Source organism: Neomonachus schauinslandi, chromosome 9, assembly GCF_002201575.2.
Source record: "Neomonachus schauinslandi chromosome 9, ASM220157v2, whole genome shotgun sequence".
In the NCBI taxonomy this organism is placed as follows: domain Eukaryota; kingdom Metazoa; phylum Chordata; class Mammalia; order Carnivora; family Phocidae; genus Neomonachus; species Neomonachus schauinslandi.
Genome location: NC_058411.1, coordinates 74,081,910 through 74,089,717, shown reverse-complemented (window position 1 = coordinate 74,089,717; position 7,808 = coordinate 74,081,910). Strand labels below are relative to the sequence as shown.

Below are 7,808 nucleotides of genomic sequence, written 5' to 3'. Positions count from 1 at the left end.
AAAAAAAAAAAAAAAAAGAGGGTGCCTGGGTGGCTCAGTTGGTTAAGCGACTGCCTTCGGCTCAGGTCATGATCCTGGAGTCCCGGGATCGAGTCCCACATTGGGCTCCCTGCTCGGCGGGGAGTCTGCTTCTCCCTCTAACCCTACCCCCTCTTGCGCTCTCTCTCTCACTCTCTCTCTCTCTAAAATAAATAAATAAAATCTTTAAAAAAAAAAAAACCATTAAAAAAAAAAAAAAAAAAAAAGGAAATGGAAAAAAAAAAAAAAAAAAAAGGAACTGAGTAGAAAACTCCAATCATGTATGTGTATATGCATACATATATGTTCTGAAATACATGCACACATGTAAGTATATGCTTATATAAGGTATTTATATGTGATTATATATATATGATATACATATGTAAATTTTTATACATATATACAAACACACTTATGTGATAACCAAGTGGAACAGTGGAGAAAGGACAGATTAATTTGTAGTTGCTGCTGAGACTAGTGATTAACTAAGAGAAGAAGAATAAAGTTGGGTCCCTACCTTTCAAATATACAAAGGTGGACTCCAGGAATATTTAACCACAAAATGTGAAAAATATGGTATGATAATAATAGAAGAAAATATTGAGGGACATCTGTATAGCATATGGTTGAAGAATATTTTATAATCTAATCTTTTAAAACGAATAAAAAGGCAAACCTTTAATAAATTTCAGAACACAAATTTTTGTTCAGTCATGGAAACTAAGACAAAAGTAGTAAATAACAAATTCCCAAAAGAAATATCTGTAATATATTAAATTGACAAGGATTAATATCTAGATCACTGCTGCCCAATAGAACTTTCTATGATGATGAAAATGGTTTATATCTGGTCCCATATGGTAGCCACTATATAGAGAGAGAGCTATTAAAAACCTGAATCTGAGTGAGTCTTCAATTTTATTTTAATTTTATTTATTTTAGTTTATTCAAACTAGCATTTAAACAGACATATATGTTACTAGCTACTGTATTGAACAGAACAGAAGTGCAGCATGAAAATCACCAAGAAAAGCACAGAAAACTTATTTCAAGTGGGCCAAGTCTTAAAAGAGTAGTTCATAGAAAAGCTTGAATAGCTAATAGGTATGAGAGGGGCACCAAATTCACTGATAATCAGAAAAAATGGCAAATCAAAGCAACAAAATATTATTTTATGTGGAAACAAAAATTTGGAAAGGCAAATTATGTTAAATTTTGTAGTGGAGACATGAGCAATAGGAATTCTTGCTGTGTAGTTGGAGTTAGAGTCATTCTGGAAAGCAGTCTGTAATATTTAGTGAAATTATGTGGGTAAATGCTTTATTATCCAGTTTTTTTTCTTCTGGGTGTTTATCTTAGAGAAATTCTTATACCTACATAGAGCTGTTGGACAAATAGTAATCATGAAATCATTTATGGTAATAAGAAATCATAAGCAGTTTAGCTGTCCATCACTTGGTGAATAGGTATGAAGTGAGTTTATTCATACTATTGAATAATAGCAATGCTTTGAAGTAATGAGCTCTCTTTGTATAAAATAATATGAATTGTATTCAGAGGGAAAGAAATTAGAATGGCATTTTTGTAAATTAAGGCGCATAGATTCATAAAATAACAGTTCCTATTTTATAAAGAAATTGGCATATTTAAAGGGAGATAAATACATTTAGAATGAGAGAACTGCAGTCAAGAATTAATTTAGGAAGAAGAGATGAAAATAAATAGACTCTAATGTTCAATAAACTGAGGCATTGTTTTTATCTCCATGCTAAAAACAGTTACAATAGAAAAGATAGGGGGAAAATGACTGATATATGTTGTGTGGTGTTCTAAATCTTTTCTTGCCTGCATAATATAAAGAAACGATTAATTAATTAAGTCCTGTCATGAAGAAGAGTGTCTCTCAAATTTTCGGCTAATAATTTCTCTTAAAAATTACAGAGAAGAATGAGCTTATGTATCTGACAGGATATGTCAGCAATGCCTGAATCTAATCAGTCACTCAGTCAAGCAGTGTTTATTAAGTAACTACTTTATGGCAGACACCCACTAGGGATATTCCAGTGAATAAGATAGACATGGTCCTTGACTTCATGATTTCTTTGTCTTAATGGGACATATAGATAGATGCAAGCATTTGATTAAATAATTTATGGCCTGACAACCACTACGAAACAGCAACCTAGGCTGCTTTGGAATCATACAACGGAGAGTCCTAGTCAAGTTTGGAGGGTTAGGGAAGACTTCTCTCAGAAGATGATGTTGAAGCTTTCCCTGAAAAGTGAGCAGGCTTCAGTGTAGAAAAGATGGTGATAGGTGGATACTCAATTTTTAAAAATAAGCTATCATTACTGCATTTTAAACTGCTTTAGACAATAGAAAAAGAGAGAAAGTTATACAGTGAACAACTCTAAAACAAACCAAAACGAAAACAACTAGTAAATCGGAAAGATGAAAGGCAAAAGAAAAGCCGTATTATTATAAACTGGAGTTTAAACTACAAATTCAAGGAAATGTTGACAATATTAAGTCAGTCCGCTAGTATAACAGATTAAATGAAAAAGATAAAATTATCTCAAAGTGTGCATAAAAAAGATTAGATGATGAGTATTAAAGAGGGCACGTATTGAATGGAGCACTGGGTGTTACACGCAAACAATCATGGAACACTACATCAAAAACTAATGATGAATGGTGATTCACATAACATAATAAAATAAAACTAAAAAAGATTAGAAATTAATAAACATATCTTAATTTTAAATGATATTATTTTAGAAACAAACACTATAAATTCAGGGGAAAAATGCCTTCCCTTCAGCATTTGGCTTCAGCCAAAAGTAATACAACCTACTAAAAATCACTAAATATTATAAAATAAAATGTAACAAAATAAAAAGATGTGCTACATTGATGAATTAGAATAATCAAATCGTAAAGTTTTTCATTTATAAATTAATCTATAAATTCTGATTTAAATTGCTGTTCTAAAATCGTTTTTGTAGAATTTGACAAATTATCCTAAAATCATCTGGAAGAGTTGTTTGGCAGGAACTGGGATATATTTAAAGTACAGCATTTGAGAGTGCAGATTCACTATGACAAATAACAGCTGTGTTTAAGATAGTGTAGTGTTGTCACTGACAAAATGACCAATGAAAGTATAGGCAGAGGCCAGGAACAGACCCAAGCATACAATGGATTCTTGGTATATGGCAAAGGTGACATTTCAATCAGTAGGGAAAAGCTTTTCAGTAGATGGTATTTGGATGTCTGTTTACAGCCGTATAAAAATGAATTAGATTCCTATCAGATACCCATACAAAATTTAACTTCCAGTTGGATTAAATAACTAAATGCGATAAAAGAAAAGGTTTAAAATTATAAAAAAGAGAAGACAGAATATTTTGGGCAATCAGTTGTACAGATGTATTACATAAGAGACAAAATCACAAACCTAAAGGAAAAGGTAATTAAATGTAACTATTTTAAATTTTGTGTATTTATAAACTGCACAAAGATTAATATAATCTATAAGAGCAAAGATATTTTCAATTCATATAATAAATATAGTATAAAGGCAAGCTATAGAATGGAAGAAAGTATTTGCAAATCATCTGATGAACAGTTAATATTGAAAAATAAATGAATAAACAAACAAAAAGCAGAATCAGACCTATAAATCCAGAGAACAAACCAGTATTTGCCAGAGGGAAGGGTATTGGAGGGTTGGGCAAAATGGATGAAGGGGAGTGGGAGATACAGGCCTTCAGTTATGGAATGAGTAAGTCACAAGAATGAAAGGTACAGCATAGGGAATATAGTCAGTGGTATTGTGATAGTGCTGTGTGGTGACAGATAGCAGCTACACTTGTGGTGAGCATAGCATAATGTATAGACTTGTTGAATTACTATATTGTACACCTGAAATTAATTTAACACTGAGTGTCAACTGTATTCAAATAAATTATAATAAGAAGAGTTAATATCCAGAATCTATAAAGAACTTCTACAATTTAACAACAAAAACCAAACAGTTTAATGGGCAAAGGACTTGAATAGACATTTATCGAAGAAAAATATACAAATAGCCCACAAGCATATGAAAAAATGCCCAACATCACTCATTATCAGGGAAGTGCAAATCAAAACCACACCTGTTAGGGTGGCCACTATCAAAACAAAAACAAAAAGAATCCAGAAACTAACAAGTGCTGGCAGGGATGTGGAGATGTGGAAGAATTGGAAACTTTTGCACTGTTAGTAGGAATGTAAATGGTGGAGCTGTTCTGGAAAACTATGGAGGTTCCTCAAAAAATTAAAAACAGAATTGCCATATGATATAGCAATCTAAAAGAATTGAAAACAGGATCTTGAAGACATATTTACACACTCATGTTCATTGCAGCATTATTCACAATAGCTAAGAGGAGGAAGCAACCTAAATGTCCATCAGTGGATGAATGGATAAAGCAAATGTGGCATAGACCTACAATGGACTAGTATTCAGCCTTAAAAGAGAAAAAAATCCTGTTACATGCTACCATATGGTTAAAATTTGAAGACATTATGCTAAGTGAAATAAACCAGTCACAAAATGACAAATACTGCATGATTCAGTTATATAAATCTAAAGTAGTCAAACTCATAGAAACAGAAGGTGGAATGGTGATTGGCAGGAACTAACAAGAGATGGAAAGGGGAGTTTTTTGTAAATGAGGATAGAGTTTTAGTTTTGCAAGATGAAAAATTCTAGAAACCTGTTGCACAATAAGGTGTACACTTAACAATACTGTACACTTAAAAATATTTAAAATGTTATATGGTTTTAACCACAATAAAAAATGAACCAGAGAAGCACATATTTAAACAGATAAGTCATTAAAACATTAAACTGAGTAAAAAAATAAATTTTAGAATAATAACATTTATATGGATTCCATTTATATCAAGTTAAAAACACACAAGATGTTTTTATATACAATATATGAAAAACGAGGGAAATAATTTTTAAAAACATACAAAGGAATGATACTGGAGTTGATGATCTTTGCTACAATAAAATAACTAGGTGTAGATGGTGCTTAGGAGTCTTTATTATCGCTAATAATCCATTTTCTAGTAAAAGAATGAAATAAATGTGGCAAAATGTTAGAAATTTGATAAAGCTACATGTTATATCAATGTCTACCCTTAATTCTATGATTGAATTAATTCATAAGAAATAGATACAAATATATATATGCCCAATGATCCTTAGGGACCCAGTTCCTATCCTCTTCAATGTGTTTTTTAAAATAAAATTTTAGTCTAAAATATATCATGCACATATGGCTAAGAATACATCTTTAAGGCACCCTTTAGTCTATAATTACTATATTACACATATTGCTTAAGAGGCAATGATGAAAAAGTATTGAATGAAAGCCTATAAAAAGGTTCCTGAGTGTTTGGGAGAGAACAGGGCATTTGAATTTGATATCAAAGAGGCTATACAATGTCTTTTTATTCTAATACCCATGAACCATAGATGAAACATTTTAATTTGATACACTTTATACAAGGTAGGCAGCTTGAATACTTCCTGTTTTGATGTGATGTGATTGCCTGGAATATATAGGGGCTTCTTCATTTTCCCTTTTCCATGGGGATTAACATAATAGTAATGCTCTTGATTCTTGAGAGATACATGAGAACAAATATGTATACAAACATGAAGGAAGGAATAAGGTAAAATGAGCTGTGTGTAATACACATGTCAGGTGGAATTTTTATTTTTTTAAGAAAGAAATATGTGTTTCTTTTGAGTAAATGACACTTAGATATATCTACTCATAGAAACTAGTCTGTTTGCCTTGTTAAAAAATAATCCTTACATATATTAGGATCAACAAAACTGTGAGTTTATGTGTGTGTGTTTAGGAATTTACAAGAGTTCATATAATTATATGCACACTTAGTCAGCTAGATAATTTAGTTGAAAGTTCCCTAATCCCGAATTAAAAATAGATAAATAAATTCCTTTTTGATCCCTCTTTATTTAATGAAATTTAGTCTTGGACATTTCTCGGTTTCCAGCTATAGTTTGTGAGTCAGTTTTTTTCTATTTAATTCTTTATTACATTAAAAAGTATTAACCCTAACTGAATTGAATGCTAATTAAAATAATCATTCTTCCAATAACACCAAACATGTTATAGAAATGTAATGATGGAACATTTGATAATTTCAATATATATTATGAATATTTAAAAAATCTACAAAATGAATTAATATCAACTTATTCTGAGATGTATTGTACATGGGTTTTGCACTAAAAAGCTTCATCATCATGATTGTTACCTAGAAGGCCTGTCTGGATCTGATGTGTTGGGTCCTCAGTCTATTCATGGCTGCTTTCATTTCCTGGTTCTTCAGAGTGTAAATAATGGGGTTCAGTAAGGGTGTGATAACCGAATAAAACACAGAAAGAAATTTATCCCCTGAAAAACTACTGAATGGCCAAGCACAAATGAAGATACATGGCCCAAAAAACAGAGTGACCACCGTAATGTGAGCAGACAATGTGGACAGAGCCTTGGAGAGTCCACCAGAGGATCGACGTTGGACAGTTACCAGAATGACAGTATAGGAAATGAGCAGGAGTATGAAGCAGATGAAAGACAACAGACCACTGTCAGCAATTACCAGTAACTCCAGAACATAGGTCTCAGTGCAGGCAAGTTTTAGAACTAGAGGAAGGTCACAAAAAATATTGTCCACTATATTGGGGCCACAGAAGGGCAAGGTGATAGTAAAAACCATCTGGCTCATCGTATGCACAAAATGCCCATGATAGCAGCACAGAGCCCATGAGGACCCGGCGATTCATGATGGATGTGTAGTGAAGAGGTTTGTATATTGCAATATACCGATCAACAGCCATAACTATGAGAAGAGTCATCTCACTGCCACCTAAAAAGTGGAGGAAGAACATCTGAGCCATACAGCCCCACAAAGAAATAGTTTTATTCTCCCTGAGGAAATCTGTGACCATCTTAGGGGTTGTGACTGTGGAAATAGACATATCCAGGAAGGAGAGATTTCAAGGAGGAAGTACATTGGTGTGGAGTACAGAAGTGAGTCAAAGGTTACAGTGACCATGATGAGAAGGTTTCCTGCCACAATTGCTGCATAGGCCACCGAAAATATGAAAAAAAAAGAAAATCTCAAGTTGCCAAGTGTTGGTGAGTCCTAACAATACAAACTCAGATATTGAGCTATTCATCATATCCATCTAGTCTATGTAGGGGTTTTCAGAAAGTCATTAAAATGTAGAAAATCTGGAAAAAGTGATAATTTAAACTGAGAGTTTTGAAGATATAGACATAGAGAAAGTATTTGATTCCTATAGAAAGAGAAAAGATGAACATTTCTGAAAAATACATTTAATTTATTAATTAAAGCAACATTCATTCACATTAACAAATTTATTTTCAGCCAGAAAGGCACAAAAGATAAGAAATTCATTGTAAAAATTTGTAAACAGAGTTTGCAGGCATAGAGTGCATCTCCACAGTGATTTATTGTTTCTATCATGAGTTTATGAGTTTATGAACCATGAGTTCAATAAGCCAATGAGTAAAAGAGCCAAATGACCATTAGTCAAATGATTTGATCTTTTGCCTCTTTCCCCCTCCCTAATTTAAAATACTCAGGTGCATGGAAGTTGATATACTTTTCAGCAAATTGCTTTAGGGTAATTTCTCTATCAGCTATACTGTATTATCACCCCTCTCTTTCTCTCT

General features: G+C 32.5%; 1 pseudogene; it reads right to left on the bottom strand.

Moving 5' to 3' along the window:
- Nucleotides 1-6,363: 6,363 nt before the first annotated feature.
- Nucleotides 6,364-7,297, bottom strand: LOC110585315 (annotated as a pseudogene).
- Between the last annotated feature and the right edge of the window lie 511 nt (nt 7,298-7,808).